Source organism: Ochotona curzoniae, unplaced genomic scaffold, assembly GCF_017591425.1.
Source record: "Ochotona curzoniae isolate NIBS_2020 unplaced genomic scaffold, NIBS_Ocur_1.0 scaffold_4701, whole genome shotgun sequence".
Taxonomy (NCBI): domain Eukaryota; kingdom Metazoa; phylum Chordata; class Mammalia; order Lagomorpha; family Ochotonidae; genus Ochotona; species Ochotona curzoniae.
This window is the reverse complement of record NW_024467122.1, coordinates 12,173,559-12,180,613: the sequence shown is the minus strand read 5'-3', so window position 1 is coordinate 12,180,613 and position 7,055 is coordinate 12,173,559.

Below are 7,055 nucleotides of genomic sequence, written 5' to 3'. Positions count from 1 at the left end.
CAGCCATAGTCTTGCATCCATGAAGGTAGTTGAAATTCATGGAAAAATAGAATTAAAAGATAAGTTTGTAGCAGTATTTATTTGTGGCACTCTTGACAAAAATGATTTCCACAACTGCAATAGTTGTGCTGACCCTTGCCTGTTGCTGCTTGATGGGGAAATTGATTTTGCTTATTTTTTGTTTTGAATGATTTGTTTACTTTGATTGAAATCAATGAGAGAGAGAGAGAGAGAGAGAGAGAAAGAGAGAGAGAGAGAGAGAAAGAATACAAAAGAGGTAGAGATCTTCTGTCTGACAGATTGCTCTCCAAATAACCCCAGTGGCCTTAAGGAGTTTCCATCTGAAGCAAGGAGCCAGGAGCTTCTTATGAGTCTCCCAAGTGGGTGTAGGGACCAAGTATTGGAGCTATCCACCGCTGCTTTCAAAGGTCATTATCAGGGAGCTGGATTGAAAGTTGGGGGTCCATATGAGACGCTGTAACTGCAGGTAGAGGATCGGCCTGTTAGCCACTGTGACAATCCCTGTATGGGGAAAACGGAATGTGGCCACTGGTACAACATCTTGGTTAGCCTCTTGCTGATATTATCACAGATGGTGATTCAAGGCTTGGCTGTTAACTTTCTTTTCTGTTATTTTTAGATATATATAAAATGGAAAGATTTCACATGTTTCACTATACAGATTTGGAAGAATTAGGCCACTCTTCATCCCAATATCCCTCTTATGTCATTTTCCCCCAAGTTATTACAATAACATAGTCATTCATTTCACAGTTACAAGCTTAACCTTAATAAATGCATCATGCCAAATAGAATAAAATAAAATAATGTAGAAATATAACAAAAACAAAAATCATATCATTACTCAGGAGTAAAGACGCCTGTGTCCAACAGTTAATTTCCAGTATGCCATTCTCATAGAGATTACAATTTTGTGTTCAGTGTACTACTTGTTGCAGAAGTGCAGAACGTACATTTGTCTTTTTGGTACTGATTTATTTCACTAAGCACAATGGTCTCAAACTGGGTTATTTTGCTGCAAATGGTAAAATTTCATTTTCTTTTAAGCAATGTTCCATAGTGTAAATACACTATATTTGCTTTTTCTCTTTATCCGTGGATGGGCATTTGGGTTGGTTCCATGTCTTAGCTGTTGTGAACCTAGCTGCTATAATGATGGGATTTCATTTGGATAGTCTCCCAGGAGTGGGACAGCTGGGTCATTTGGTGGGATCTCTAGCCTGACTTCCAAGGTAGTTACCCTGGTTTGCATGCTCATCAATAATGGCTGAGGACACCTTTTCCTGGCATCCAGACCAGCTTATCGAAAATGATCTGCAGAGTTAATGTGATTTCAATCAAAATACCTATGACATTCTTCTCAAATCTAGAAAAAGATGCTAAAATTCACATGGAAATATGAGAGAACTTAAGAGAACTCAAACAGCTAAAGTAATCTAACGCTAAAAACAGAGCTAGAGGCATCACAGTACCAGACTTCATGATGTACTGTAGGACAATAACGATTAAAACAGCCTGAAACAGCCACAAAAACAGATATGAAGATCCGTAAAACAGAACAGAAATCTCAGAAATGAACTCAGATATCTAAAGCCAATCTATTTTTAAACTGAAATCAAACCTGGGAGAAAGGACAATCTTTTCAACAAATTGTGCTGGGAAAATTGGATATGTGATTATAGAAGTAAGAAACAAGACCCCTGCACAGGCGCACGTGTACACACGCACACACACACACACACACGCACGCACGCACACACACACATGCTTGCACGTGTGCACACACAAAGTATAGAGACACCAAATTATGTACATGTAACATCCTGAAGGAAGGATGTCCGTTTTATGTATTCTAGCAAGAGACATTCCCATGTTTTTAAACCATACTCTACTCCTAATTATGTCTGATGCAAGTAACCAATGGGAAACCTGTGTGAGGAGCTCATTATAATCTTGTCAACAGTGCTGTTACCCATTCCAGATGTACACCATGTCCTTGGGTATTCTCAAGGCAGGCCACTGATGCTAGTCTATTTTTGTCTAATGTCATGAAATAGTGGAGGTGACTACCGTAGAAGTGGAGCTAAAGTTGATTTTCTATAACTTTCTTTGGTAAAGAATTTCTTGGAATGAAGTCAGTGAGTTTATTAGTTGGAGAATGAGATATAAATTACTTGAAATAATATAGATTATCTTTTCTCATAAGATAGTGGAGCGGTTTCTATTTTCCAGCTATTCTATGTACAAAACAGTTATTTTCAACAGAGTTTCCAACAAAATTTGTTCTAATAGAGTAAAAAAAAAATCCAAAGAGCCTGTTGCTTGTTTAACCAGTCTTTATAACAAAAAAAATTCTCAATATTCCCTAGCAATCGAAGCTGGAAAGAGTGAAAAATTTCATTAAAAAAGTAACAAGGTTAACCATTAAATACATTTCAGTATGTTTTAAGTGAGAATTATATACAACTTTAATGAAAATAACAGATACAAATGTGAAAGAGCAAAATGTGCTTTTAAATATTATAAACAAATAATTTCATTATTCAAGTTTATCTAAAAATACAAGTTTGAACAATTTTTAGAAAATGAAAGGAATAATTTTATTGAGACGTTAATGGATAGGCTTACCCAGTAAAGTAGTTGGCTAATTCTCTCCTTGCAAATGGAAGCATTCCATACGGGCTCTGGTTCATGTTCCAGCTGCTTTACTTCCAATTCAGCTCCAAGATTATGGCCTTGGAACGCTGTGCCAAATGACTTGTGTCCTTGGATCTACGTGCCCACATGGGAGACTTGGAAGAATCTCCTGGCTCTCTGGTTTCAAATCAGTCCAGCTCTGGCTAAGGTGGCCATTTGGGAAGCGAACCAGCAGATGAAACAAAGGAATTAAAAAAAAAAAACAACAAAAAACCTCTAGCTGGAGTTATCAAGACAAAAAAGAGAAAGAAAAAAGATAAACTACAAATATTGGGAAAGTAAAAAGAAGTATAATTGCATATATTGTAAACTATAAAATCATAAAATAATACTATAAGCATTCCAATGAGTAAATTTAACATACTGGATGAAATGGGAGGTTTTTTCAGATACTTAGATTATCAAAACAATCACCAGAAAAAGTAGAAATATAAATAGCCCAATATTGTTATTATCTGTTTAAAAAAAGATTCATTTATGTATTTGAAAGGTAGAGTTACAGAGTTGGAAAGAAAGAGATAGAGAGAAACAGAGATCTTCCAATTGCCAGTTCACTCTCCAGACAGATGCACTGGCCAGGGCTGGGCAAAGCTCAAACCAGGAGCCAGCCACTTCTACTGTGCTCCCACAGGGGTGTCAGGGCCCACATACTTGGGTCATCTTTTTGGCTCTTTTTTTTTCATGCCATTGGCAGGGAGCTGGATTGGAAATGGAGCAGCTGGGATATGAACCTGCAGGTGTATGAGATGCTGGAATTTCAGGCAGCACTTCATAGTTGGTCACTGGCACACCAGGCCTCATCGCTGGAATTTTATTTTTAAAAAACTTAGAAGCTCATAGATTTAAGAAAGAAAGAAACAAGAGCAATAATATTAGGAAGCTAATTTCTTTAGTCTAAAAAAATGCAAGTAACATAATAGAGTGATCTTTTGTCCCATGAATTTAAGGATTGGTCTTTGAAATCAATGCCATTTACCATTTTACAAGAATATGAAAGGATATCCATATGGTTGCCTCTCTAGAGACTAAAGAACTGACATATATTGCATAAAAAATATTCAGTCTAGATAAAACTACCTGTAGAACTTGGACTAAAAGACAGTTTCTTTTATTTGATAGAAGAATTTCATAGCAAACTTTTTTCTTATACTACATCTTATCAGTTTGAAACCATCATAACATTATGAACATTTTTGTGAAATAAGTTTTTATCTTTTTATTAATATCAAAAAGGTTTCATAGATTCCATAGGTACAGTTCCAAGAAGACAGTCATACTTCCCTTACTTCTCAGATCCCCTGCAATCCTTCTCCCACACTCCCTTCCTGTCATCAGTGTTTGAAAAGATAATTTAAAAACATTATCTATTTTACTTCAAGAAATTACAGAGAGAGAAAAGGAGGGATCTTCCATTCACTGGTTTACTCCACCAAATGGTGAGCACAGGCAGAGCTTGGCTTGTCCAAGTAGGGAGTCCATAGCTCCTTTCAGGTCTCCCATGTGGTTGCAGGGACTCAGCCTTGGGGACATCCTGCGATGCTTTCCTAGAATGTTAGCAGGGAGCTGGATCAAAACCGCAGCAGCTGGGACATCTATACAGGATGCTGAAATATATACACATATCTATGCTTTTATATATATGAAATGTTATACATTATATGTTTACAGATGTACACATAAACATATAACATAATATATACTATAAATACATAACATATAGCATAATAAATAATATCTGCTTACTGCAATATATAACATATATAATACATAATATATAATATATAAAATATAAATTTATACACACTTTTTATCCAGTCATCAGTTGGTGGACATCTGGGTTGATTCCAAAGCTTAGGTATTGTGGGTTGAGTAGCAAGAAACATGGAGATTCAAATAACTCTTCAAACACTGATTTGGAATGGGATGGCTGGGTCATATGGGACATCTATTTTCAGATCTATGAGAAATATCCATGCTTATTTATCTCAGTATATTTATATATATACATATAATAGATATACATATAATATATACACACCATCATTATATAACATATATGTACATAATGCATTATATATACTATATATGTTACATATATATATGCTTTCTTATGTCATTATAATACAATACAAACAACAGAAGCAAGAAAAAGGTGTTGTTAAATTGCTTTGATTCAATCTGCAAATCCCATTCAAGTTCAGTTCCTTCATTAATATATTTTATAGCAAAACTGTTAAATTACAGGCCATGATTTTCATCTCTTTAGTTTTTTTCAATTTGGAATAGTCTTTCAGTCTTTTTTGAACCTTCATAACCTTAGCACTCCTGATTATTACCAGGCCTGCAGGTTGTAGCAAATTATTAAATTTATATTGACTTAGTATTTCTTCCTGATTTAGATTAATGATATGCATCATTTTTAAAGAATGCATACAACTAATGAAAATTATCTTTTCATCACATTATGACATAAGACATATACATCTGATTTATTTCATTCTTTTTTTTAAAAGATTTATTTTTATTATTTTTTTATTGGAAAGGCGGATATACAGAGAGGAGAGACAGAGAGGAAGATCTTCCGTCCGATGATTCACTCCCCAAGTGAGCCCAACAGCCCATACTATGCCGGTCTGAAGCCAGGAGCCTCTTCTGGGTCTCCCACGCGGGTGCAGGTTCCCAAAGCTTTGGGCCCTCCTCGGCTGCTTTCCCAGGCCACAAGCAGGGAGCTGGAAGGGAAGTGGGGCTGCCGGGATAGAACCGGCGCCTATATGGGATCCCGGGCGTACAAGGCGAGGACCTTAACCACTTGCGCCACCGCGCCGGGCCCGATTTATTTCATTCTTCAGACTTGTTCATGTAGATCACTTCATTAAGGTAGTATCTGCCATCAACCATGTAAAATCATGTTTTCCTTTTGATAATTAGTATATGAAACATTTTAAGCTATGTAAGTAAATATAAGATTCGTGATCAAGCATTTAATTAAGTTAATGTCTACAAACTACAGTTTTATTTTTATTCCATGGCATATAAATTATTATTGGCAATCTGTTTTGCACTCAAATTTTCCCAGAATCAGGCTGCAAAAACACATTCATGCTAGATTTTGTGTCTTTTTTTGACAGATCCCCATAACTCTTGAAGCACCCCCTTGCTCTGGCACAAGATGTTCTAGTCTCATCTTATTCCTTCTGTGCCTGTATCTTGAATCCTCTACTTTTTAGAGGATCTCTTGTTCTTTGCAGTAGAAAATGATACTAAAGTAAGAGTTGGGTGCAGAGAATGTTCATTGCCAGCGGTTGCCATTGTCTGCAGGTCCTTTTGATGAATAGAGGCAGAGAATATCAGGCATTCCATGTAAGTTAGGATACAGCTTAAAATGTCCATCTCCCGTATAACAGTGTCTGGTTCTGGTCCCAGCTCCACTGCTGCTTATCCAGCCATCAACTAATATGTATCCTGGTGGAGGTGGGTAGCAAGATGTGACTCAAGCACTTGGGTCCCTGCCAGTCATATGGGAGACCTGGATTGAGTTTCGGCCTCCTTGGCTGCAGTATGGCCCATTGTGGATATTTGAAGAGTGAACCAGCAGATGGAGGAGCCCTTTATATCTGTCTTTATGCCTGTGTGTCTTTTTCTTTCTGTCTGTTAAATAAAATGAAAATTAACTCACTAATTATAAATAAAACATGACAAAAATATTAACTTTTGAGAAAGATTTCTTATGTAGCATATAAAAAGTCTGCATAATAAAATAAGAAATAAAGAAACTGAGCTGATGTAAATTAAATTTTCCTTTTTTAAAAATACACCATAAAAAAACAGGCAGACCACAGACTGGAAGAAAATATTAACATTATGTATGTGGTAAAGGATTTATATATACAGAAGTGCTATATCTCAATTAAAAGAAGCTAGAATACAATAAAAAATGGACAAGAGTCTTTTAAAAGTAGATGTACATGACGAAAATACAAAGGAAATAAATTTACTTCTTTGTTGATATGTGCTATGGAAAATGCCAATTAAAGCATTGGTGAGATCCCTAAACATGAACTAGGATGAATGGAGAGGAGTGGAATAATTTTAATTCTCACGTATTGCTGGTGAAGTTTAAGTCTTTCATGAATTGTGGAATATTTTGACAGTTCTTTGTAAAGCGAAGCATGCATTTACCATTGGGTTCATCCATTCTGCTCTTTAGTGTTTTCCTGAGAGAAATCAAATACTATTTAAAGGCCTGCATAGTATTCTATTAATCATAATTAAAACTGAAATTGCCCATCAACAGATGAATCTGTAAGTGGTGGAAAAGCCATAGAATGGAATATTAC